Source organism: Amphiura filiformis, chromosome 20 (genome assembly GCF_039555335.1).
Source record: "Amphiura filiformis chromosome 20, Afil_fr2py, whole genome shotgun sequence".
NCBI lineage: Eukaryota > Metazoa > Echinodermata > Ophiuroidea > Amphilepidida > Amphiuridae > Amphiura > Amphiura filiformis.
This window is the reverse complement of record NC_092647.1, coordinates 55,819,700-55,847,383: the sequence shown is the minus strand read 5'-3', so window position 1 is coordinate 55,847,383 and position 27,684 is coordinate 55,819,700. Positions and strand designations below refer to the sequence as shown.

The following is a 27,684-nucleotide window of genomic DNA, read 5'->3' as shown; positions in this document are numbered from 1 at the left end:
CATTAATTAGTTATATTACAATGTGCGCCAAAAGATCAAGTGAGATATTAATGAGTTAAAAGTTCATTTTCAGATGTCCCAAAGTCCAATTTCTAATAATAATGCTCGTGAGGTTTTATGCTACATTATTAAATAAAGGGCTGCATAATATTGGGTCAGAAATGTCTGTGTACATACAGGTGCACAGAGTGTGGTGTAAGATATGGTTTGAAAATGATGAATATGTGATGCCATCATTGGCCATTTTAGTGTCAAAACAATAAAATACAAAGGAAATTGAAAACTATTATTGGCTATCTCAAAATCAATATTCCTGACATCCAACTCATTTTGCTTGATCACATCACATTTTGCATGATCACATCAAATGGTACATGTACTACGTAGTAAATTATATGTTAGAATCCGGTTTGGTATCCATAAACATCTGCTTATTTGAATGTGTATCTTAGGGGTGGGAAATTCAAATGAAATTCTGATGTAAACTATTGGGATTTGTCATCACATAGAAATGATCAATAAACTAGGAGTTCACAAAAAAAAAAAACTGTATGCATAATGTGAGAACCAAAGGCTGCTTTGTATAATACTATGGTGAAATTGTAATGATGTCCTTGCTTTGGTATGTGCCAAAAATGGCTTGCCCTTCCAAAAATTGCTTCCCCCCTGTCTGACCTGGCATACTAAAAAGTGGTGTGCCAAAAATGGCTCCCCCCCCTCAGCCTGCCAAAAAATCATTGCCCCCCTTGCTCATGCCAAATTTTTAATTTTTGGGTAACCTTAAATGAATTGCAAGTGCAGTGAGCAGGAAATGATGCATATTTGAATGTTTCTAAACCTTTTTAGGGTGTGGTTTTTTTTTCAAAAAAGATGCCTCTTTACAAATTATACATGACATGATCAAAATAACAGGAGGCAGCATATAGCATATATAATGTGGCATTTTGCACCTGAACTTGTGAAATTATTTTCATAGTCTGAATAATATGATAGATGTGATAAGATTTGTGTGTGTACATTTGACAACTGTCATAGTCATGGTGTACTGTTGAACTTGAATCATAACTAGTGGCAAATGGTGGTCATAGACCACAAACCTAGCTGGGGCATGTTGGTGTTGTGGACCCAAAATGTTCCAACAATGCTCCCCTGGTCATGGGGTTTGTTTTCACCGAGTTTGAGTCCCGTACTCCTAACAGATGTCCAAAAAATTCAATTCTAAGATTTGACCCCAGATGACCTTTGACCTGACCTATGCATGATGTTCCATAATGTTCCCCTGGTCTTGAGGTTTGTTGTCACCATGTTTGATCCCCGTACCTCTTACAGATATCCAGAAAATGAAATTCTCTGATTTGACCCCAGATGACCTTTGACATGACCCTTGCACAGTGTTCCAAAATGTTCCCCAGGTCAGTAAGTTTGTTGTTGTGGAGTTTGAGCCCGTACCCTAACAGATGTCCAGAAAATGCATTTAGAAAATTTGACCTCTACATGACCTTTGACCTGACCCCTGCAAAATGTTCCCCTGGTCATGAGATTTGTTGTCACTGAGTTTGAGCCCCATACCCCTTGCAGATATCCAGAAAATGAAGTTATAAAGATTTGACCCCAGATAACCTTTGACCTGACCCCTGCAAAGTGTTCCAACATGTTCCCCTGATCATTAAGTTTGTTGTCACCAAGTTTGAGCCCGTACCCCCTTACAGATGTCCAGGAAATGTGTTTCTAAAATTTGACCTCTGCATGACCTTTGACCTGACCCCATAAAATGTTCCCCTGGTCATGAGATTTATTGTATCGAGTTTGAGCCCCATACTCCTTACAGATGTCCAGATAATGCAAGATTTGTAAGATTTTACCCCTTTAATGACCTTTGACCCCAATTCTGTGTGCAAGGTATGGGCACTGGGTAAAGCCGATGCACATGTGTAAGTGACGTCATTGTGCTATGTAATATGTGGCAGAAGAAGCATTTTGAAGATATTTGGTTATATACCGAAAATGCCCCTTTAATGACCTTTGATCCCAATTTTGTTTGCACCATATGGGCACTGGATATAAGCGATACATATGTGCAAGTTACGTAATTGTAGGGTGTAACATGTAGGAGGAGAAGCATTTTGAAGTTTGTTGCCAGAAGAAGAAGAAGAAGAAGAAAGAAAGAAGAATCGGAGAGCATTACAGTACCTAGCTGGGGGTGTAAACCCCCCAGCTAGGTAATAATAGTCTGTAGTTCACCCAAACAAAGGGCAAAAGATAGGGAAGACAATGCTGAATGCATTGAGGCAGCTGATATTATGACTTAGTGAGCAAGGGTCATATTTTTTGGGAATAGGATATACATTTAAGGTTAAACAAAGTGTTGAAGGGCTTTACCTCCAGAAAAAATATATTATTACCTTATACGTAAGAAAATATGTCTACTTATCATGTGAAATAAAAAAATCCGGAAAAAATTGTGTGAAAATGTGTTTTTAGCCTATTTTTTTAGCTGTTATCAAGCACTATTATTCGATTTGTTTACAAGCGCCAAGCAACTGTCGTCTGGGAGAGTGATTGACATCTTTATTATTAGAGAAGAATGGAATCTGTATAGTTCATGAATATTCATGACGTATTTACACAACCTGTATCCCAGCCATTTTTGCCTAGTTATCGTAATCGTTCATATAAGACGCCCATATGATCCATGGTGTTAAACTGATATTCAACAACTTTATATCTCTCGATCTTTGCGATCCGAAATATTGAATTTCAACTTTAGGCACATCTCTAGCAAGGTAATAAATACCTGTCACAAATAGAGGTCTTGAAATGTTACTTGCAGCGTTAAAAATGTGAATAGAGAACAAATCGGGTTCAAACATGCTTCAAAAATATGAAGGTAATTGTCAGCGCCTACTACCAGAATAGCGGAAGAGGGCAGACTTCATAAGGGAGTGTTCATATATTTTAGTGGGGACAAAGAATTTGGAACTTATTTAGGAAATTTCCTGGGTTTTTGGTTTTGTTTTTTATTTTATCTTCCTGTTAAGGGTGTTTGGTTGGCACATTTTCGGGCATTTTCATGCACTTTACAGGAGTTTTTCGTGGTTTCTCTGTAGCTGCCGTGTGTACTTTTCCCCACGTACAGGGTATAAATTCCGGGGTATAAATAAATAAATGAATAATAACATATAAAAAAAAGAATCTGGAACTTCAACGTCAAAAAACAAGACAAATTGTACCCTGCTAAAAATATCAACCCATATCCTCTCTGAGAATAAAAATAATAAGACTCCAACCTCACCTGCAAAAAATATTTTTTCGGGGATAATTTGGGATAAGTTAGGGCCTATTTTATTGCGACAATTTTCAAAATCTATAAGGTGAAATGTGTCGTGGGGATGTGCTTGACAGATTTGGGGTGCATTTTCAGCCATTTAGTTTAGACTCTGTTGTATTTTTAGCCATGATTTTATTGACCCTCAGTGTCATGAAAATTAGGTTCAAGAAGGGTATTTTCAATAATTTTCTCGAAAAAGTAAATATTTGCGAAAACTTTCAGTCCAAAAGTTGATACAATTTTGGGTCTGTTTTCTTCAAATTTGGTTTAAAATCGCACGGTAGTTTTTCGAGTCACAGCCTCACATCCTTACCCAAACCAGCTTGAGAAGGTTCCCCGGGTGTGTGCAAATTTGTAATTTATAGGCCTACACTCGTTATTTAAGCCTAAAATCAAAGTGTTAATACCATTAACACTGCCATGGCCCGTTTTGTCGTGATGACTGGCTTCCAAAATGTAGGCCTATTTTAAATTATAAATCTGGTCCCGCTAGAGGTGTGTTTTTACCCGGAGGTCTCTCCCTCGGGTTCGTGGATGTGCCACAGTTTTGGGGTAGGCCTACCTTTTCAACGACTATGATGGGTGGGTTTACAGCGAAGACCAACTTTTAGGCGCATTTTGGCAAAAGTGCCCTTAAAAAGCGTCAAATTAGGCCAAATTTGGATGACTTTGATCCTTGGTACAAATGTTTTGAAGAGACCCGCCGAGGTGTTTTTATTTAAAAAATGGTCGGGCCTGCTAAAAACCTCCGGAATCAAGCATGGGTAGGCCTACCAAAATGCCTTGAGACCCCCCCAACCCAGCGCCCGGGACCTACATGACATGATATTCTCAGCATGAGTCCACCAGAAAATATAAAAATACAACATTTTGATAGGCCTACTATATTTGTCTGTATAAAGAGCTAGGCGTGCAGGATTTGCCGACTCAATGTTCATTTTGAACCATTAATATTTGGGCCACGGCGCCCGGGAATGTGAAAACCGGGGTGGGGGGGGGGGTAGGAGCAACAAATTATTCAGGACGATGCGTGAGATTTTACTCATTTTCCAGCTTTTTGCGTGAGATTTATTACGTAGGCGTGAGATTATACTACCTTGGCGTGAGACCGTGAGAAAGTGACCCAATGCGTGAGACTCACGGCCAATGCGTGAGAGTTGACAGCCCTGCTTGTAGGCCTACAGCGTATGTCTACCGTGATGACAGTAGCGTAGCTGCCGGGGGGGTGAAAAAATTGCCTATTTGGGCCCCCGCCCCCTAGTGCAAGGAAAAAAAAGAGGGAAAGGGGGGGGGGGGAGAGAAAGAGGAAAAAGAGAGGAGAGGGTGAGAGGAGGGGCAGAGAGATGGGGAATCCCAACGATATGCAATACAGCTCAATAGGCCTACCATATACGATGATGATAAGCCTGGCAAAAATTGTCTATTTGGGCCCCCGCCCCCAGTGGGAAATTTGGTGGATATTTGGGCCCCTCCCCATAGGGCCTACAGTCTTGCCCCTCCTGGAAAAATCCCAGCTACGCCGCTGCGTGATGATGTTGCAAAGTTGCGGAAGTTCATTCATAAATTTCCCATTTCCACTCGACAACAACAGACCAGCAAGCAGCGCGCAGTCGCTAATCCCCGGGCTAATGAAAGACATGTGCGTTTCTCTTTCAACAGAAAATAATGTGACCATGTGACTGACACGATGTAGGCCCTACGCTTCAAATAATTATGCTCTCGGCGTCAAAAGTATGATAATGGAAAATATTTATAATGAACACTCCCTTATTTAGCCACACCTTTTTCGTGTTGCCTGGTATATCAGCAAAATCCTACACTATCGCCTTCCCTTGGTAAAATCCCTGATAAAAACTCGTGATATTGAAATTGAATTTCAGCGCCAGAACTTCCGTCATTCTAGCATCATGGATGGATAGGCTATGCAGTGGCGCCGCTAGAGGGGCAGTATTTCCCCAATATTTTTTCTTTCTCATCCAGTTTTTAGGCAAAATCCCCACAATTATGTAATTTTCCACTTTTGCGGCAATTTCAAGTGCAATAAGTGCCCCGTCTCAAATTCACTTCCCCGGCCCCATGCCGGAAAAAATTCTGGTTCCGCCACTACGGGTATGGCCATAGCTAGGGGGCGTCCCCCCCCCCGTTGCCCCTGGTTATTCTGGACGTATAAGCAATTTAGAGCTTTTTCAATTTCGCCAATTTTAAAAATTTTAAAGGTAGGCCTATATACAGTGTAGGCATGTATATAGCCTATAGAAAAACGGATCACAGTCAAATAAAATACAAAAATCGTAGGCCCAATAATTTTACTAATGGCATTTATTGAGCTGCTCACTTCTTGAAAATCCTATGGTTTAATATTGATATTATATAATTGAGCTCCTTGTCAAGCTCCTCAGTAGGCCTACACATAGGAGAGTGACTAACTGAGCTCCCGCTATTTTCAGATATGAAGGCCTGGCCTATTAAATGAATAATTAGGATTGAGGCAGCCTTTTGTTTCATTTTACAGAACTTTTTAATCCCCCAAAATTAGTGGGTTTTTTTAATGGGGAGTAGGCTTTTAAACGAAATTCAAATTTGGCAATATTTTCCATTGCTTAATGAATTGATCTGCGTGAAAATGCCTAAACATGTGGCCAGAGCGGGATGACTGGTATAAAAATCTTAACTTGTGAGAAAGGGCGTAGGCCTATGGGGTTGTATGAGGCTGTGGATCACGAAATGCCCCTTTAATGTGTGCTAGGTAAAGTCATTCTTCCTTTCGACCTGCCAAAATTTAATTTTATTCCCTCCCCGCCCTGCTTGCCAAAAATTGCTTTCTCGAAAGGCTGTGCAATCAGTACCGGCACGGCCTACTAATTATAAGCCAAAATTTCCAAGCGACTCGCTAAAAATCGCTTGCCTCCCGTCTCGACCAGCCGAAAATAAACATCCGCACCCCCTGGACTGCCAAATTTTGTGGCCCCTCCCCTTGGCCTGCCAAAATGCCCCATCCCTTTGCATATAGCCTATATATAGGCATATGCCAATTTTTGGGATCCCCAATTTCCATACCCATACCCATACAAATGGATTTCTAAATATCTACCTGTTGCAAGCGCAGCATTGGCGGTGGATTTTAAGCTAGAAAATACCTAACTATTTTAAAATCCAAACTCGGCAACACCACTTGCCCTCGGCAACACCACTTGGCAAATACAGCCCGTCGTAACAATGTAAATGCGTAAACATGTGTTTTAAAAAGAAATGAGAGTGTCACTTCTGTCCAAAAAATCTCGAATTTTGGCCTTGAGCAGCGACAATAAGAAAAAAAAAAAACACAGTATGACGCAGCTTGAAATATAGAATCACTATATCAATTTTGAAGTTTGTACTTCAAAGCACAAGCAAACGAGGTGAAATGGTTCGAAAAAAAATTGATTTCGCTGTATCTTTTTATCGCGAAACTAGACAATTTGGCAGCAGCGAGTCGGAAAAATAGCAAATATCTCAATTTTCTGCTATCGAAATGAAAATTTAAATAGCACCTGCATGCAGAAGAGGGTTTATAGAAATAATGTAGGGCAGAATTTTGTCTATGAAATCTTGCACGGAATTATTATTACTGGTTACAAAAGCGACATACAAGTGGAGGCCATTTTACTTCAAATTCGCCAACATTTTAAGCTTACATAAAAATCGAGACAACCAATATCAAGAATGAATATGCACATTCTTTTATTGACTTGTTTGTAATGTCGTCGAAGTTCCCAACAAAATCGCCACTTCAATGAGAAATTATGGCCGTGTTCCCAAAAATCTTGATGCTCGGATATTGAAAAAAATTTGAAATGTTTGAAAAGTACATTTCATTTTGAGCCAAGTGGAAAATTCAAGCATAATAATGACCCTTACACTTTCAGCTTTTAGGCGTAGTTTGCGTTTTTCTCTCCGATATTTATTTCCAGAAATAGATAAGTTTAAAGGGGCTATGTGCATCCCATTTTGCTTCTGAAAATGGCAAAATTGTGTATAACCTTAAAGGAGCCTTTGGCATTTTGTGTGTTTTTTTCATGAAATCTTTTCCAGATATGTCTATGTATTATGAATTGATACTTATTGGGTACAATATTTTAAACATAACAGCAATCTTGTTCATAATCAAGAAATGTGTATCTCATGTCACAAACAAAAAACATCCTATATGTTTCAAATTCATTATATTCTTTTTACAATTAATGAACATGTTTTTCCTACATTAAGGCCTATTATTATTAACACAATTAAAAGTCAAAGAAAAACCACTGCGCACACATTCATCGACTGACCGGTCTTGTAAATTTTGAACTATTTTCAATCCAAGTTGGTCTGGATTGGTCTGGGCATGGAAATATGTTCCATGGTCTGGGGTATTTTGGATTTTCGAGTTGCCCCACAGGGCGTTAATCAGAACCTAGATGCGCAATTGGTTTTTTGCACACTTTAAAAGTAAACAGCATCTAGGGCCTAAACATTGCCACATTCCAGACAATCAGGATGTATAAGATAACACAAACATTTCTGTCCTGATTTTAGAGGTGTTTATTTATTTATTCAGGACTTTGACAGTTAGTCATCCAGGGTATCTGTTTGAAATCAGTTCTGAAAATGATGAACTCTTGTAAATGTTTTCACCCAAACATATGATGCTAGATTACTCACTTTCTCAAATCTTCCAGGGTGTCCCAATATAATATACCCTAGGCGTTGTTATAGAAAATTCAAATATCAAGACATGGTCAAAGGCCTGATGGCTGCAACAGGAGTTTTTGTGTAGCATACAGGTATAGACGGTAGACCACTTGACATGTGACGTCTTTGCCCGGCAGTATGCGCACGCATTATGGCACTTTCCATTGTTCTTTGCCCTGCAGTGTGTGCGCGCATCGTAGTTTGCTTAGGGCATGTGTATTTTAAGTCTCCCACCACATTTCATATAGTACAAGAAAGCCATTGAACAGTAAAGCGGTTCATTCGAGCATATCGAAAGACCAATCCCTTGCCTTTGTTGATAAACATTGATGTCAAGTGGTCTATATAATAGTCAACAATGTCAATTCGCTGAAAAATGTGTACTCTTGTCTAAGGCTGCGATCACATAGAAGTATACTGTATGAGTTCACATAGGATACTCCTATGTGAACTCAGCCTAATTGAATGAGCGTATATCGTATAGCGAATACCGTATACAGTATACTTCAATGTGATCGCAGCCTTATGGCTTGCTGAGTTGAGATGCTGAAAAAAAAATCATATTTTATGGATGGCAAATGTAAAGATTTAATACTGTGTGATATACAGCTGCTTTGATTTTAAAACAATTTGTTTTGTTTATAAATAACAAGTATATAATTATTTTGTTTATTGATTGACACATGGTGGTGTCTATGTTAGACTTTGTTCTCAATGATTATGTGACATAGTGTGACACACCGTGATATTATACACACTTTAAACTTTGTTCTACATGATAATATGACATTCCAGTCTTGATTCATTTGGGGTTCAGGTGATAGCCACTATCATATAAAATGTCAAATATCAATACAATTTGATCAAAAACATAAAGTGAAGTGTGCAGAATGTAATCCCTATAAAATGAAATATTTGTAATATCACACAGTTCCTGGTAATATGTAGGTCAATGTATTAGATGTCTAATTGTTTGTGTTTATAAACATGTTTTTTGTATCAGTTTTGTAGTATTTTATATCAAGACTGCAGTGTAATGGAGTGCCAGACATGCTAGAGGGGTATTAAGGCTGTATTAGATGAGGCAAAATGAAGAGCTGGGCACAACAGGGAAATGGTCTTGAAAGAGTTGTATAGCAGTTATGCAAAATGTATAATGGTTGAAAGTTGGACTCATAAAATGTAAAAGGTGTGAATGTTTGGACTTATGGTGCTACCCTGTTGAACAAGGAGAAAGCAAAACAGAAGTAATTGATGATATATTAGATATGCTTGGAGATAAGGTGTTAATTCAGGAAAGCAGCTAATGGTGATGGGAAATTAATTACCAAACTTAATTAACCTGTTTGAATTGAATGAGCTCATGTATCTGTCAAGTGTATATGATCACTCAATGATACTTTACAAGATTTTTTTTTTTTTCGGCAGCCTGTAAGTTAATCACATTACAAGTATTGTGGGATTGACTCAAAAAAAGTTTTCTAACAATGCTTAATTTTTGTAACTATTTGTATATTTTAAAGAAGTAAGCTAGTTTTAGGGGTAGAATTTGGCTATAAATGTTTAGTCTGTCTTTGCTGGCTGGTTAAAAACTGGTCCCTCCAAAAAAAGTCTCAGCTGCTTATGTTCTTTTTTACAGGAAGGATACACCAACATTTCTACTTTCCGTCATGTATGTAATGAAACCAATTTCCATTTGTACAAAGGTTAAGGAGTTCCCCAGGTGTTAAAAGACCTATCTTTCTCACTGTATAACTTACTGTTCAATGAATCCTTCTTTGTTCTTTTCAGATTCACAGCTAACAGTCTCAAGACCTACATTATATTGATACAATTAAGCAGTTTTAATAAGGTAGGATTGAATTGCTTTAAAGCCAGCAATACCCAGCATATAGTCTGGCGTCTTCCATTGCAACAGAGTCAAATCGGCTAATTTTCCATTGGTATCTTACACAGTGGTTAAATTTTGTTTAGGACATCAAGAATGAGAACAAAGCCCTGAAAAAGCTTATCACTTGTTGCTATGGACAACCTAAAATGACATATCTGTTGCAATGGAAACAAATGTTTGGAAAGATGTTGGACTATGTACTGGCCTTTTATATACGATGAACACAATTAATTAGGGGAGGCAGATATGAGGTGTCTTCTCATAACCTTTGCTTTCCTGATGTACATTTGTAACAAAGCATGTGATAGTTAACTTTCTATGGAGGCAGCCAAGATTATGCATCCCTTGGTCAGATGACCCCTTTCCTTGCTTATGTTGCGGAATGGTACCAGTTTCATGTTAATGTTCCAGGAGGTAAGCTTATGATCTGTATCTGTTCAAAGCAGTTGTCATGTACAACTTGCAGAAGTTTTACCAGAGCTTATTTTATCCAGTATTCTCTACAAATAGTTTGCATCATGGATTTAAATTGAATCAGCTTACTTAAGCTGGGATCAAAATTAATTCCAGACATGACATTTTGTTATCAAGTGTTTGGGAAGCAGATATATCTTGTTGGATCACAGAACCTAATTTTAACACCATGACTTGGTAAAAATGGCACAGAAAAGGGCAATTGGTGACATACAGTGACAGTCTGGCTATGTCCCAAAGAATATTTGTTGAACCTGTATCTTGTCATTTGTGTGTTTGTGTGTCTGTTTGTCTCCCTATATGTCTGTTTATCTGTCTGAGTGTAAATCTTTCTGTCAGCCTAAGTGTCTATCTCTTTCTCACTCTATTAGTGCAAGATATAATGGACATGACATTTGTTGCATACAGAGCTTTAAAAAAAAGGTTCCACTGCACTTTCAAAGAATGACTTTCCAACTTGTTTGATATGTCTGTAAAAACATTATTTCATTGTGGCATAGAAAGGCAAGACAGATAATTTGCCTTTCTGAAAAATAACCCTGCTTGTTTACTGCAGTTGAAATTGAATTTTACCCGGGGGGGGGGGGCACTCAACTTAAATTTTGGTAGGGGGTGTGCTTGTGCGAAGCACCAAACTTTGGGAAATAAGAACTGATTTTGGGGCAAAATAGAGGCTTGGAATGATGAACTGAAATTTCAACGTATTTTTGAGGGTCTGTGAACTAAAATTGGGCCAAATTACAGGCTTTGGAGCTAAAAAATTTAATTTTCTCCCAAATTTGAGCTCAAGAGCTAACATTTTCAGAGTATGATACTCAATGAACTGGAGCATGATGCAAATGTGGGTCTTAAGGAACTGCCGGAGAGCCTGACAAAGGGAGCCTTGATTGCTGCACATACCGTACCATCTTTACATGTGTGTGACCCCCGGATTTTGCCCAACTAATTTTGGATAGTTAACATTAAGCTTTCAAGTCAACATAGATCTCCTATCGCATCAACATTTTACACAGCCAAATACTTCCCTATGACATCCTAAAATAACCGGCTAATCGTCATGTGCCTTGTCAAATCCCCTGGGACACCTCTACCCCTGGGACAGGGTGACAGCTTTTCCTCAATAATCTGGAAATGTTTAACTTAAATATTAGGAAAGGTGGAACTTCCCAGCGTGATCACATCTCACAAGTCTCCACTTCCACATGCACTAGGATCCACAACATGCTTGCATAATCAGGGCACAGTTCTTTAACCCCAATACATTTGTATATTCATTGAACGACCTCCGTAAATTTGGATACAAAAACTCATACCCTGCAACTTGAGGTCAAATTTGGCTGTTTAATTGAGGTTATTGAACTATGACTTTGGGATGAGGCCATTATGGTCTATGTCTTCTAGCAGTTGCAACAGGGTCCTTTTGCACTCAAATGAGACTTAAATTGTTTGAATGAAATGAATTTGTTTAGCTTAGCAAGACTTAGAATGTCAGAATTTGAATCCAAGGTCATGCCAAAAGGAAACAGATTTCTCAAAACATGAAATGTTAAGATTTCAGTAACGTGCAAAAGTTACATGACATTATTCTTTTTAAATTGAAAGCTATTTTAGGTTATTAATTTCATGTGTAGGATTTTATTTTAAAATATATGAAATTAATGCTCAGCTGTTTTGGGGTGAATTGTAGAAATTCAAAATGTACTCGTTGTATGTATTCTGAAGTTAGTCAAGTTACAAAGTGTTAAATGTTTTGCCCATGTAATCTTCCGCACAGGGTGTGTGAATTTTAAATGGGGTTACCTGAATGGGTGAATCCATTTGAAATATACACCCTCTGTGTGGGTGATAAGGGCTGTGTCTTCCATACAGTCAGTCCACTTTGAAGTACAAAGTACAGACGCGGACGCACACATTGTGCCGACTTTGAAGGCACGCATACCTGCAGCAGAGACGCAGCACTGCGCACTGTTAATGGCTGTATACGCACGCGTTGTCACTTTGTACTTCAGAGTGGACAAACTGTAGGGTGTATGGATTACAACTGGAATAGCCCATTACAACAATCATCACATGGAACTACAAGACTATATTAATATGATGCAATTTGTATGGTCCTTGAATACATTTTAGCCAATGGTAGTCTTCATGGTATTACTGAAAAAAATAAAATTCCATAACTTGATAAATCCTATTATTTTAAAAAGTATTCAATATCACTGTGAAAGATCCTAAACCTACATGTATAATGTATTCAGTAGTGCCACTCAAAAAGATCCACTATTGACTTTTAAGGAGAAAGTTCAGTCTGTCTGTCAAGAAGGTTGACCTAATTTTGTCTGTCAAGAAATTAACAAGCAACGTTCTGACAAACTGAAGTTGACCGTGAAAATATTGGGAAACTCCCTCCTTTCCATACTATTAAGTGATTATGATTTCTAGTGGTCATCATTATGTAGGTCGGTGATTTATGCAGGATTAACCTGATAGTTTTCTGCCTTATTTTCTGACAAATTTGTTATTAAATAATGATGAAGCATAAGTCTTAATTTTGATCTTGATCCTTTTAAGACAACTTAATTCTCTGCAACTTTAAGAGAGAGAAGCTTTGAACTGTCCTCTTCGGATAGTAACTCCAGTGCTGTGCAGTGGCGGATATAGAAAGCAGTCAGAGGGGAGGCCAATTTGAGAAACAAATTATAAAATTTGAAAAATGGCCGCTTGCGCAACGCAGGGGGGTGTCTGAGGGGGGATGTGCCCTCCTCAGAAGGGAGAAGCTTTTGGAAAATGAAGACCCAATTGAAGCCATTTGATGGACCATTTTGTCACTATTATTGTGTAAAATTTTAGTTTGAAAAAGCAAAAAAAAAAAAAAAAGACGGCATGTGCCTCCCTCAGATGTTTAAAACTTTGCAAAATGAAGACCCAATTGAAGCCTTTTGTGGACCATTTTGGCACTATTATTGTGTAAAATTTTAGTTTAAAGAAAAAAGTCGAAAATATAAAATTTGCGAAATGATAGGCCAATTGAAGCCACTTTTTCACTGTTAGTGTTATTGTATAAATTATTGGTTTAAACATCAAGTGCTGGGTGTGAAATACAGAAGTGAAAAGGGACAGTCCAGTCCCCCCCGATTCCGCGCTTGGTGCTGTACAATATAGAGATCTATGAAACATTTCCATGTGAGGCATACAGCGTATGTAGGTAAAGTATGTTATTAGGGTTAGGATCATGGGTAGCGTTTACGTTATTCTGTCAAAATGAGTTTTAAAGCTAAAAAGAAATGTTTTCCTTCTTTTTGGTTAGGGGAGGGGATGGATTGACATCGTGGAACTTGCAATCATTTGATGATGGGTTTGATACGTATTGCAGGTCTTAATGTAGTAACTCTTATCATGGCAATGTGATACTATTCATCGTAAAAATGAATGTTCTTTCATGCTGCAATGACATGCTTATTGAGAACATTATAAGAATCCTTGCAGGAAGGAGAGGAAATGGATCCCACAAGTAATATCCTTAAATTACAGCTTCAACTTTGCTGGGATATGTAGCAAATCTTCCCAGGTTCTAATAAATGGTGTAGACACTAGACAGTACACATGTTTTTGAACACTTGTCCCCGGGGGTGCCACTGTAATGGTGAAGGGGGGTATCAGGCGCGTCCGTGGACTCACAAAAAGCACCCTAAACAAGTATTGCTGAGACTGAAATTTGCACCCCTAAACAAGTATAAGTAGCGTGATTTGCTACCCTAAACAAGTAGTTATCTTTTCTCTAACCCTAAACAATTGATGCAATTATTAGCCTACCCCTAAACAACACTCAGAAACAGGTGCTTTTAACCATAAGAAGATGTTGCCTTGGTCAATTTTGGAAATAACTTGGACCAAAAACATGTTTTTGCTTCCTTTATTAAATAAATGCATGTTATGAAAAGCTTGAACATGTTGAATGTAAAAGTGTCAACTTCAAAGGTTCATAACTTGAAAACTGAGCCCCCACGTACATATGAACTGTATCAAGAGATAGAGCTCTTTAAAATAAAGCTTTTCTGAAAAAATTGGACAGAGCTCCGCCGTCTGACAGAGAAATTTAAGGTTTCCAAGAGCTTGCTTTTTAATCACAAGTCACTTATTCACAGAGCTTACCTATAGTACTAGTATAGTAGCCTCCATGAAAACAATAGTTTAAGGATGCACAACTATGTTTTCTCAAAATTTGAGTTGGCAAAATCCCTAAAAAAGTAAGTCCTAAATTTATTAATTTATTCAATTTGGCAACTGGCTAAAAAAAAAAAAAAAACAAACAACCAGGTTTTGAATTTGGAGTTAATAGGACATCAGTAAAGTGGTCAAACATCGTTTTTTGGTATAAATATCAATTATTAATTTAAATGAATATAGGGCTGGCAACCCACTAATTTCAGAAAATCATTGATCAATACATCATTAAAACAGTCAAGTGTCAATGTCAATTAGAATACTAGCAGTTGTCTATGCATGGTTAAATAAAATATATTAATGTGCCCGTGCTGCACCATGAGAAAGTCACGACAAAACAAAGTCGAAAACCATCTTGTATAGGCTTATTCTTGTGCACAAATAGATCTAAATAGTTAACTAAATACCTTCAGAAGACAAAGCATGTGTGGCAGTTAGATAGTTAATAAAAAATATTAATGTGCATAAAAAATCGGCAAGTTGGAAGAAAATCATTTCGGAAACCGTCTTGTAGGCCTATATAGTTTTTTTAATGTGCATGCATCATGCGAAAGTCGGGAGAAAAACAAAGTCCGAAACTATCTTGTAGGCTTAATTTTTTGCACAGATAGAGCTAAATAGTTAACTAAATACCTTCAGAAGACATAGCATTAGATGGTTGAGTAAAATATTAATGTGCATGAAAAATCAGCAAGTCGGAAGAACATTATTTCGGAAACCATCTTGTAGGCCTAGCCATATAATTTTTTAATGTGCATGCATCATGCGAAAGTCGGGAGAATAACGTAGTCGGAAACCATGTTGTAGGCTTATTCTTTTGCACCAATAGAGCTAAATAGTTAACTGAATACCTTCAGAAGACATAGCATTTAGATGGTTAAGTAAAATATTAATGTGCATGAAAAATCAGCAAGTCGGATGAACATTATTTCGGAAACCATCTTGTAGTCCTGAGCCATATAATTTTTTTTAATGTGCATGCATCATGCGAAAGTCGGGAGAATAACGCAGTCGGAAACCATCGTGTAGTCTTATTCTTTTGCACCACTAGAGCTAAATAGTTAACTGAATACCTTCAGAAGACATAGTATTAGATGGTTATAAAAATATTAATGTGCAGGAGAAAATTATTTGGAAACCATCTTGTTGTAGGCTACAACAAGATGGTTTCCAGAGGCCTATTAAATAATTTTTAATGTGCATGCATCAACGAAAGTCGGGAGAAAAATGATGTATAGTTTTGCCAGTTTGGTATGGGTTAAGTGCCTAGCGTCGAAAGAATTGAGTCCGTTGGCAAAACCCTGGGCCAAAACTACCCTAAGTACGTAAGAGCTCCAAAAACATACCCTTTTACACCAATTTTACATGGATTTGATACCCTATTCACGTTACGCACGTAACGTGCCCTAGTCTGAAAAAATACCCTTTTTACGTGAATTTACGGACGCGCCTGATACCCCCCTTCACCATTCGAGTGGCCCCCGGGCACTTGTCAATGAGTCGACATCAAAGTCGGAAACTTACTGTTTCTGTTTCACTTCTCATGTAATAAGTGAGATAATATACATAGCAGTGTAGTATGTACAATGTACAAATCCAGTGGTTATGGTTAATAAATCTGTGTAGTTTAATAATTCACCTTTATATAGATCATATGCTCCTTTCATTGAATCATGCAGTAAGTAAAGTGACCCAGATGTTTTTTTGATTCTCGCAAACTGGCACGAAATTGAGGCCCTGCACAGCAAAAAGTTAGGCAAATAGATTTTTCTTTGAGCCACCCTGTATATTGTTTTTGTACATCAAGGAATCCAGAGGATTACATGTTGTCTGCGAAGTGTTGCTTGGGTTGTCATAGGATGATAATTTGCGGAAATAGATGTCATATGATGTGCTAAGAAAGTGACGTAAATTATTGCTACTTTGTTTGGATGTTCTACTTTTTACAATTGGAATGATTGGCTCTACATGTGGGCATGGTTGGGAACAAGCCAGGGGAACAAGATAACCTATAATATTTGTAAGCCTATAAATGGTACAACAATCCTAAAATTGACTTTTTGTATGAATGCCCAAATTTGGAATTTTTTGTCTAACGATGGTGTACTTTCGATTTTTGAGTGTGGGAGGAGTAGGCTGAGTAGGGTACTGAGCCTGTATAGTTCAACATGTCTTAATGCTGCCAAATAGGTTATAATGTGTGTCATGGACCTTAAGGGCAATGACTTGCTGTAAGAGCAGTGATCTTACATAGGGACGGTTTAATTTTCTCCATTTTTCTCCATTTAACTATAACCTCATGGTTCAAGTAAAAAATCAGATTCCCCCTCAAGACCCCCAAAAAAAAAAAACCCAAAAAGGTTGGATTGATATAAACCCATGGCTTTTTGGAAGGTGGTTTATTTAATAAAATTCAACTTTCAAATAGAAAGGTAATAGCCTTGATCTAATCTTTGATAACATTTCATGCAAATTGCTTTAATTTTCAAAACTTCAGGATAATTTCAGATCAGAATTAGATCAAGATTGGATTAAAATTTTATTTGTGTTTTGGCTTTCAATTGCTTGTGAACTTTCACTTGAGTCATATATTTTAAAGGTTTAAATTGTCCAGTTTATTATAAAGGTTATTTGAATTTGTTTTACCATTTTAGTGTGAACTTGGACATGATCACTGTAGCAGATATGACTATGTTATTATGTTTACACATAAATTATGTCACAATAAGGTTTTTTATTTGCTGGTATTTTTGATTTTGCAGGAAGAATCAAACTCAAAACATCAATTTTGGACATAGCCTGTTCTGGTTCTCAGCCGCTCGATTGTAGTTACACAGGCTGTTGGAACTTTTAAATGAAGTACATGGTCATTGGATAATCAGTGTACATAAGAAAGTGAGAGTAGTGTGTGTATGATGTCTCAAAAATATTTTGATATTTCAGTTTTGCAGTCATCTTTTGACAATATTTAATTTGCAAAATTTGTTTTTGTGATGTGAAACTGAAATTCTGCTTGGGAGGTTTGGAAATGAAAAGAAATTGCAGATTGAATATAAGAAGGTCATAACTGCATAATAACAGCAAAGCATTTACAACTTGCATCCAACATTCCAACAGAGTAGTTCTTTTCAAGTGGTTGATTTAATTTTGGTTGATTAGAAAGGGTCAAACAACTAACCTCTACTCAGCTCCACCCCACCCACACAAACACACAAAGTTATGACCTGAAGTTTTTCCCTATACAGGAAGGACAATAGGAAGTCTCTCAACTTGCAACATGCTTCATAATGCACACATTTGTATCAAATGTGATGAAAAGGTGAATGCAATTGACGCGATTCCAAATACAGCGCGCCACCTACGATCACGCCTGGCTGATCTACTTCGCGCAGAGCATCATGGGTAAAAGTCGACATCCATGAGTCGTCGCGTCGGCGATGAACCATCGACCCTGGAAACGGAAACGAGTGTTGCTATCGATTACTCAAATTTGCTTATTTACGTTGATGATGATCAGCTGTTGATTCAACCCTCCGACGGTTTTTTTTTCATTCTCCTTTTTAAAGTTAATTTCGACAGTCATGGTTTAGGCCTACCTCTGTTCAGAGTGTTATGCCTATTCACACAGGCAACCTTATTTTCAAACCTTTCCGAACTTTCCGAGGCGCTTGGGAAAATACTTAAGGCTCTTGTTTACAAGAAAAGAAAACACTCTAAGGTCTTTAAGCTTTGTTGTAAGTAGGCCTATAATAGACTTGATTAAAAAATATGATAGGGGATAGGCCTACTTCATGCATAGGCCTATATCCTTAAAAAAAATTTAAACCTTGTTTGTTTTAAGTAAAGTAGGCCTAATTCTCAATATTTACAATAACGAAATATTCAATACATATTTTAACAGCATGAACAGCGTAAAGCATTTATTTTTTTAATATGGTTTTTTTCTGCCTCCTTTATAAAGTTTATTTCGACAGTCATGGTTTAGGCCTACCTCTGTGAATGTTCAGAGTGTTAGGCCTATTCCCACACAAAATAATGGGCATCAATTAAACCCTTATTTTCAAACTTTTCCGAACCCGATCCGAGGCTCTTGGGAAAATACTTTTAGGCTCTAGTTTACAAGAAAAGAAAACACTGAAAAATATGATTGGGGATAGGCCTACTTAGACCCTCATGAATATATCCTTAAAATACCCACAATTTTTAAACCTTGTTTGTTTTAAGTAAAGTAGGCCTAATTCTTAGAATAACGAAATATTCAATACATATTTTAACAGCATGGACAGCGTAAAGCATTTATTTTTTAATACGATTAAAAGCGTTTTGAATTTCAAATGTACTCTATTCCTATTCAACCATCTACGGTTAAAACTCGATGTCAAAAATGTTAATGTCTCTGATGCTGATCGACCATCTAGGCCTATAAACCCGATGTCAAAATGTCAATTTTCGAGTTTGGGTACATTGTAGGCCTATAATAGCAAATGCTTTTGATGCAAGACAATTTCAAACAGAAAATTTTTTATTTCTTGTTTGGATAACTTTTCCCATAATTATTACCATGCGTGATACATGATTAAGATAAAAGCTTTTGGTTTTCAAAAATGTTTTGAACGCTTGTCTTATTTTTATTTTTATTTTTTTTTCCTAACCTAGGCCTATAGATGTTTTACATTTATAACCTTTTTATAAACTTGAATAGATATGAATTAATTGTTTTAAAGCATTTTTTGTGTGACGTTTGAAACACTCTTTGTAGCATGATGTAGGCCTACTGTATGACCAATAAAGGTCGTAGATTTAGAAGCCATTTCCTTCGATATATAGCCCTATAAACAAAACACTTTGGCCCCAATGTATAATGTCGGGAGAAAATATATACTTGCACTAAACAAATAAACCTGTTAATTTTTAAAATAAACTCTCGTGGTGCAGTTCTGTCAACAAAATTACATAGGCTCAGCCCCCTCAATAAATTTGGTGCAGGGGCTCGAATAGACCTACCCTTCTGTGTGAATAGGCACGTTTTCATTTTCATTTAGGCCTATAATGGCCTCCAAACTACATTGTTAAGCATGTTAAGTTATCTTGTTTTTGTCAAAAACATCAACTGCAAATTGTCCCTTATTGTACAGTATATCCTTCACCGTAAATCGGTGTGTGTGTGTGGGGGGTGTCCCGGTTCGCCCCTTCAGTCTCAAATAAAGCAGGCCTAAACAATGCGTTCACCCCTCCAATAAAGTCCATCCCCAGATTTGACCTCTTTACCATGTTTACTTTGTAGGTTGAGTCCTTGATCCATGGGCCTGATCCATTATTTAATATGCAAGAAATGCCGACCCTCCGAATTTAAACCTTTCCAATTTGGCCAAAGTCAGTGCCGTAAAGGATGGGCTACACTACAGTTCAGTTCTTTTCACAGTGTTGACTTATAATTTCATGAGAAAGAAAAGGAAAATGGGAACGATTTTAATCTTTTCCATGTTCTTTTTCTTTTTAAAAAACATGTATAGGCCTAGGCCTAGGTGTTTAAAATTGTCCAATTGAATTAGTCGAAAAGGTTTTTGATTTTTCAATGTTGTGCCGACCGATAATATGACTAAAAAGAAACTCATTCCAACCAACGTGTGTTATTTGGGAGTAGGCCTAGGCCTACATTAAGAGTAAATTTCCTTGGGTTATGAATTATTAAAGGGGAAAGATGAAATAAAGATGGTATGACATGCAAGAAAGCGGAAGTAAAAATAAAATATGAAAAATTAAAAGAAACATGAATTAATATTAAAACCGGACATGACAATTGTCAAATTTAAACCTTAATTGTGACACGATCTGGTTCATGGGGCCAAAGGAGGCATTTTTGAAAATTGTGTAACCATTACACGTACAATAGGCTATCATTTTAAACTGAAAACACCAAAGGCCTAGAATACTTGGTTCTAAAGTTATGAAGTTTTTTCATGCATATTTTCTTGATATGCCTTAAAATAATGATCTTTTAAAATTCATGTACTCTTTTGCAGTTTGAAACTTTCTTCATCTTTATTATTATGCTAGACCTCTATGAGGTATTGTTGAACTTATGCATTAAAGTCTCACATTGAAATATTAATAAAAAATAAATGTTATTTTTATGCAGTAGGCTATGCCTACAAAGTGTTTTTATTGCGATCGTAATTTTTTAAATGTTTGATAGTAATATAATTAAAAATACAAATTTAGGCTAAAAATAAAATAAGGACAAATCAAACAATTACAAATAACAAAAACGGCAAACCAATGTGATGCATGTTTATAAGTAATGAGTATTAAGAATCTTTCAAATTTACTTGAATTTCTTTGCTGTAGGCATATCCCGCGCGGCAGGCCGCTAAGCGCCTTCGTGCAAAAAAACATCATTTTTAGAAAATGTAGGCCAATTACAAAAACGCAACACCTATAGTATGGATGTTCTTAAGTATGCTGGTGTTATATTATTATCGTATTGAACAAACAATAAATTCAGAAAGAATTAAAACAATTTATTCTAATAACCAAAATAAATTTTTCTATTAAAAAGGACAGGCCTAGGCCTATACTGCAGCATTGACTAGGCTCGCAGTATCGGGCTGAAAAGCATCGTAAAGTTTAAAAACAAAAAAGGGCGGTTTTAGAAAATGGGATAACAAAAAGTTAACACCTAGTAGGCCTATCAACATCAAGTTTGCGGGTTTTAGAAAAAGACATATGTGAATATCAAAGTGCAATATTTCACTTCAACACAGAAAATCTCAAAAACTTCAAAAAGTACTACAAAACATTGTGTTTTTAGAGTAATAATCACAAACATGGTCAGCTATGGTTGATGAAAAGGATGTCGACCCCAGACACGGAAATGCCAATTTTCACTGCCGTCGTTGCTGGCGCGCTGTATTTGGAATCGCGAGAATTGATTGTCTCCGATTTTTAAGATGTTATATGTTTTAACCCTAATGCTGCCAAACATTAACAAACCTTAGTGCATAAAGCAACTGCAAGTATCACACATTATCCGATTGCATAATCATCCGAACTCAGGCATGAAAAGCTTGGTCAGTCAATTATTCTCGGTTTCAGAGAAGAACGGCAGTCCCTTGGTCAACATGAGCGACATATGTGGAGCTTTGCATTTCAGTCCAGGGCGCCGATCTGCGCCGACCAACATTTTGATGCATAATCGGCCAATCAGATTATCAGTTTGTTGTTATGATTGTCAGACGATTGATTCAGCCAATCAGAACCCCACTTCCGCTCTGCATGCTCTCAAAATGTAAACAACTGCCGTTCTTCTCTGCCAAAAACTGTAGGTGACCAGTGTGCTATCCCTATGCTTAGCCCCTGACAGGTCTGGTTCATAACCGCATCCAAGAAAACAACCTGTCACTTCATCTTCTTCCTTCCATCTTTCTTTCCTTCCCCTTCACCAAAGAGCACCTAGGGTGTAAGGGTTAATAGAGGGAGCATTGTATGCTCCTGCCTATGTTGCTTATGGGTAAAAAATTGTTTTTGAAGGTTTTACTTGTTCTTCATACACTTGTTCAAGTATAGTTTTCTAGGGGGGTTTCTTCCATTGTTATTTATGCGATATAAGGAAGTTGAAGCCTGACCAGATAATAATATGGAAGTGGTAAATATCATGCTACAGTTCCTATTAGTGTTTATTCCATTGTTATTTCTGCAATTCAGGAAGTTGAAGGAACAAACTGGATACAAGATTTGCAGATTATTACGGAAGTGATGATAAAAATCATCTTTGGAATCCTGCTATGTGATGTGCCTGTTTCAGTGTAGCATCAAATAGTTGGTGCAGTCATAGAATAAAGCAATTCTTATGGACTTCTTATAAACTTGAGATGTCACAACGTTTCTCTGAGAGTACATAGAGATGTTAATCAGATAGGAAAGCCTGGTTGTCAAATCTGGTTCCTCTCATTTTAGCACTGTCATTGTCAGCACAGATCCTGGAATGTCAGACTACTCACTACTGACCAGAACAGAATGACCAATCCTCACTGCTGCAGTGCCCCAGTATGAAATGGTCAATTGGAAGGACTCTATGTCCTTAAATTCAACCAAAGCTATTGGTTGAATGCACAAACCCACCCTAGTAAGGGGTCTATGTTGAATGTATGCTCACTGCTAACCCCGGTCCCCGCACTCCGTTCATCCGCGTGTATTCATGCGCGTCGAAAATTTCGCGAAATAAGGGGTGTTTTCAGATGAAGAAACGCGATTCACAAAACACACAAAAAAAGGGTGTTTTTTCAAACCACGGGTTCGCGAAATTGACAAAAAGGCTATTTTCATCGAGCAGTCTACGCGTTTCTACCAGAAAAGGGTATATTAGAAATATCGTTCGCGTTTTAGGAAAAATAGGGTATTGTCGAAGGGCAAATAATTCATGAAATCGCTAAAAAAGGGGTGTTTTACCCTTAAAACTTCGCGAAATGAGATGCAAAAGGAGGTGTTTTTAAAGTACACCGACAAGCATGAATACCTGCGGATGCACGGAGTGCGGGGACCGGGCTGCTAACCTATTTACTTTCCAAATGACCACTACCAACTGACCAATGAAGTGTTCTTATAAAATGCTTGTGGCTCACTGCAGCTTGAGACAAAAAATAGCTTCATCTCTAACCTCATTTACATTCCAAATGACCACTACCAATTCAACAATGAAATGCCTTTAACTTCAGCTGTTGCAGTTGGAAGCTGTTCAACTACAGTTCAAGACAAATTAGCTTCACCTGTAACCCTATTTACATTCCAAATGACCATTACCAACTGACCAATAGTATGTCCTTATGGATTAATTCATCAGGTCAAGACAAATTAGCTTCGCCTCTAGCCTCAGTGCTTTCCAAATTCCAAATTTGTGCCCTTCTTGACTTCAAGAGAAGTGTTGCCATTCATTTGCAATAAAATGATTTCACCATAACCATTTCTGCTATTTTTTCGCAAATGCCGAGCATGACCAAGTAGCTTCACTCTGAAGTCAGTTCTGACCTGAATGGTCTACTGACTCTACTCATGACCATTGCAGTGTGACCATTCACTGACCAGTATACAGAACCCTTTTTGGCTGTGTTGGGTTGAATTGTGACTTTGAATCAGAATCGATGCTGGCTAACACAGATACATGTACATACCAGTGTGTCATGTACTATTGTGGTCAGAATTCTGTGATTAGAGTACTTCTGTTGGGTGTTGATACCGATGCTATCTTTACTCCTAATTTCATAGGACAGATATAGGCGATGATATTATATGGGCGGACACAGCATGAGTACATAACATCACTAGGGTGACTCAACTGGTGTTGTTTGTGTAATTCTTAGGTCTCCCAAATCAAAACACAGTATCTGATATATACTAATTACTGGGAGATACTGTCTTTTTCTTTAGGATGAGGCTCATTCAAGATACTAGTATCTGCCTCCCAAATGCAAACACAGCACTATGTTGTTTTTTATGTAGATACTACATTATGACTTGTGAGCAGACTGGTTCAAAACACCTGTCTTGAGAAGTAAATAGGCAGTATCTGGTCTGTAATATATACACAGATACTGCGTTTTTACTCTGTAGTACATAGTATGTGTATTGACTTGTGGAAAGTTATATTGAGAGTACCTGAGATGGTAATCTTCATGTGGGTTATGTTTGATTGAAGCTCTCTTACATCAGTGGCAACCAACCTTTTCCAAATGCTGCATGGCTGCACCTGTAGGTTAATAGTGATCTTTCTTGGTGACAGACTTGCACCACTTCCCTGCTTACACTGACTGACAACATGGTCATTGCTTTATAAGGAGATATGGTTTGGAATGTTTGACCGTATTGATCATGAAACCACAAGACAGTGTATTTAAGTTCTTTACATCTTGTTATTTTGTTTAGCAATTTTCATACTTGGTATCAATACTCAACGGAAGTCTGTAGATAAACCAATGTTGTTGTTCTGCTCATTTTACCATCTTTCATTTTAGGCTTTAGTAAGTTGTTCCCTTTGTATTGCAGGGGTATATATCTCAAATAAGTGGAGGATATTTTCATATGAGTAAGATACTCACATATGAGTAGGATATTCACATATGAGTAGGCTATTCACATGAGTAGGATACTCATATATGAGTAGGATACTCGCATATGAGTAGGATACTCGCATATGGGTAGGATACTCACATATGAGTAGGATACTCGCATATGGGTAGGATACTCACATGTGAGTAGGATACTCGCATGTGAGTAGGATACTCACATGTGAGTAGGATACTCACATATGAGTAGAATACTCACATATGAGTAGGGTACTCACATGAGTAGGATACTCACACATGAGTAGGATACTCACATATGAGTGGGATACTCACATAAGTAGGATACTCGCATATGAGTAGGATACTCACATGAGTAGGGTACTCACATGAGTAGGATACTCACACATGAGTAGGATACTCACATATGAGTGGGATACTCACACATGAGTAGGATACTCACATATGAGTGGGATACTCACATAAGTAGGATACTCATGATGAGAGGAAACTTGCATAAGAGTAGGAAACTTTCATGTTTAGTAGGATACTCACATAGAAGTGGGATACTCATTTACGAGTATGACAGAGAAAAAGGATAGTATATTCTGTTCAGGGTGATTGATGGCTGTATAGAAGTATGGACTGGATGTTCTTGAATGGTAGAAGAACACAGATGATTGTTTTATTGGGTCTGGAAAGTTCCTAATGAAATAACTTTCGACTATATTGAAACAATATGACAAAAGGTGACTGCACAATATTTCAAAGGTTGTTTATTTGTCATATTTCATTTAATAAACATACACTGATACTCTTACTATGCAGGAAATACAAGAGATTACGATGAAGTTCAATTACAAGTCCACTTTATGCCAGGAAAACCTAAGGAAATCAGACAATTCCATCTCAATTAATCAGGATTTTAAGAATGGCAGTTATTTTACCTGAAGTTTTATTTGAGTTTGATTTAAACCAGTGTAAAAATGCAGATCAGTTTATGGATAGATCAGGGTTTTCCTGGGCTAAAATTAAGACAAAATCCGGCCAATTATTTTTAAATGGACAAACGATTTGATTATGTTCCCGGTCACTGCACTCTGTGTAGGGGTGGGTACTGGGTAGGCAATGCTCATGCACAAACTGTAAAAACAACCCCCCTTTCTGAGCTGCACCTCATTTTGCAAAGTCTTCAGATGAGAAACATCCAAACATCCCCTTTTCCCTTCAACAATACCACACCCCTTTTTTTTGCTAAAACAATATTATTGACAGAAATGTGTATGAAGAATCGCTGAAAACTGAACAAGAATTTAGAGTATTTCTGAATATTCATATTTCACTTGTGCCATAGATGAAGAACACCCCCCATGCAATTTCATGAAGGATGTAATTTAAACAAATTACCCTTTTTTGTTTTTGTAAATCATGTTTGTGACTTTCTTCATAAGAAATCACCTCATATTTTGCACAAGCAAGTCTAATCAATAAAAGCCCAATAATTACGAACGAAAATCATGTTCCCCAACCATTCTACATGAGGATAGAATTCATGTCTCAAGATAAATTGGGGTTACAGAAGGTTGGTATAATAAGATCCCCAGGCCCGGGGGGGCCACTGGTCATTGACAAGGGGGTATCATGCGTGGCCATGGAGATTCAAAAAGCACCCTAAACAAGTATATGCAAGGACTGAAAATACACCCCTAAACAAGTATAACAAGCGTAATTTCCTACCCTAAACAAGTAATGGTCTTTTTTTTACCCCTAAACAAGTAGAACAGTGATTTTCAACACCCTAAGCAAGTATTTCCTTTAATACTACTTTAAGCCCCATTTTCATTGTTTTCTTTAATAGTAACTCAGTAGGCCTATGGCTCGGAGATTGAAACCGCGTTAACCGTGATGCTTCCAGGGAAGAACCAGGAGCTATTTTAAAATTCCATAATAAACGGTACCCCGGTATATTATTTAGGCTGGGGACCAGAGAGCCTGGGAGGGGGAAATGAAAACAAAAATTACAAAACTGTAAGAAAAAAACAAAGAAGAAAAGAAAATAGAGAAAAGGAAGTCAAATGTTTTGACACCATTTTTGTAGGCCCTATTAAAGTTTCTACGATTTATTCTCCATCTAGACTATTCTCCATCCTCTCTAAATATATGGGCCTACAAATCATGTTTCAAAGTGAGATAAAAATCATAAAATAATGACATTCCGATTTTTTATTTTTTAAAGTCAGGCCTACCTTGCGAACTGTTCAACTGAGAAGTACAAATTAATTTTAAAAGCTTAAAATGACAACAACTAGGCCTACTTCTTGAAGGAATCTGGTGAAATGGTATTGAATTAAGTATTTTGATGAAAATGTCAGTAAAATGAGTAAATATAGCGACTGATGCATAGTGCTCAATTAGTTCAGCCAAGATTTGCACGATTCAGGTATGAGTATGACTGCAGAATTTTGATACCAATCCAAAAACGTATTTTGTGTCAATTCTGCACACATTCATCTTACCTTTATCCATTTGATGTTTTCATAATTTATTAAAAACTTTAAATTGTGTTTTTTTGAATAAAATCAAGATCACTTATTGGGTCAAAAATCTGATGTTTTTGGCGATAATAAATGCATGTTTTTAAATGGGCACAGACATTATGGATATAAGGTCACAGGTCAGATCGATCCTCTTCCGTAGATTTGTGGTTAAATAATTGCATACAACATTAAAATTAGCTTGAAAATCTGTATTTTTATCCATAATACAAGTTAGAATATTCAAATAATAGTAACCATTTTAAAATGAAATGAGAAACTCTTCTTAGGAATTTATAAAGGAGAACTGAAACTGTTCCATTAAAATCAGAGTGTCCACGTGCATATACATGTACTGCATGTGTACATCACCATTGAATGTTGTAGGGTTGTACATGTAGCATTCAATGGGTTAATGAAAAATATCAAAAATATTATCAGGCATGCTGGGCAAAGTCGGCAATTTTT

The 27,684-nt window shown here is 37.2% G+C and overlaps 1 protein-coding gene across 1 annotated transcript in view; it reads left to right on the top strand.

Annotated features, from left to right (window-relative positions):
• The window catches only part of LOC140142978 (uncharacterized), a 109,026-nt gene that overhangs the window by 41,254 nt on the left and 40,088 nt on the right, over nucleotides 1-27,684 (top strand). Inside the window, exon 3 of the mRNA XM_072165004.1 lies at nucleotides 9,833-9,893. The gene's annotated coding sequence lies outside the window, so the exon portion shown is untranslated. The remainder of the gene's footprint in view (nucleotides 1-9,832; nucleotides 9,894-27,684) is intronic.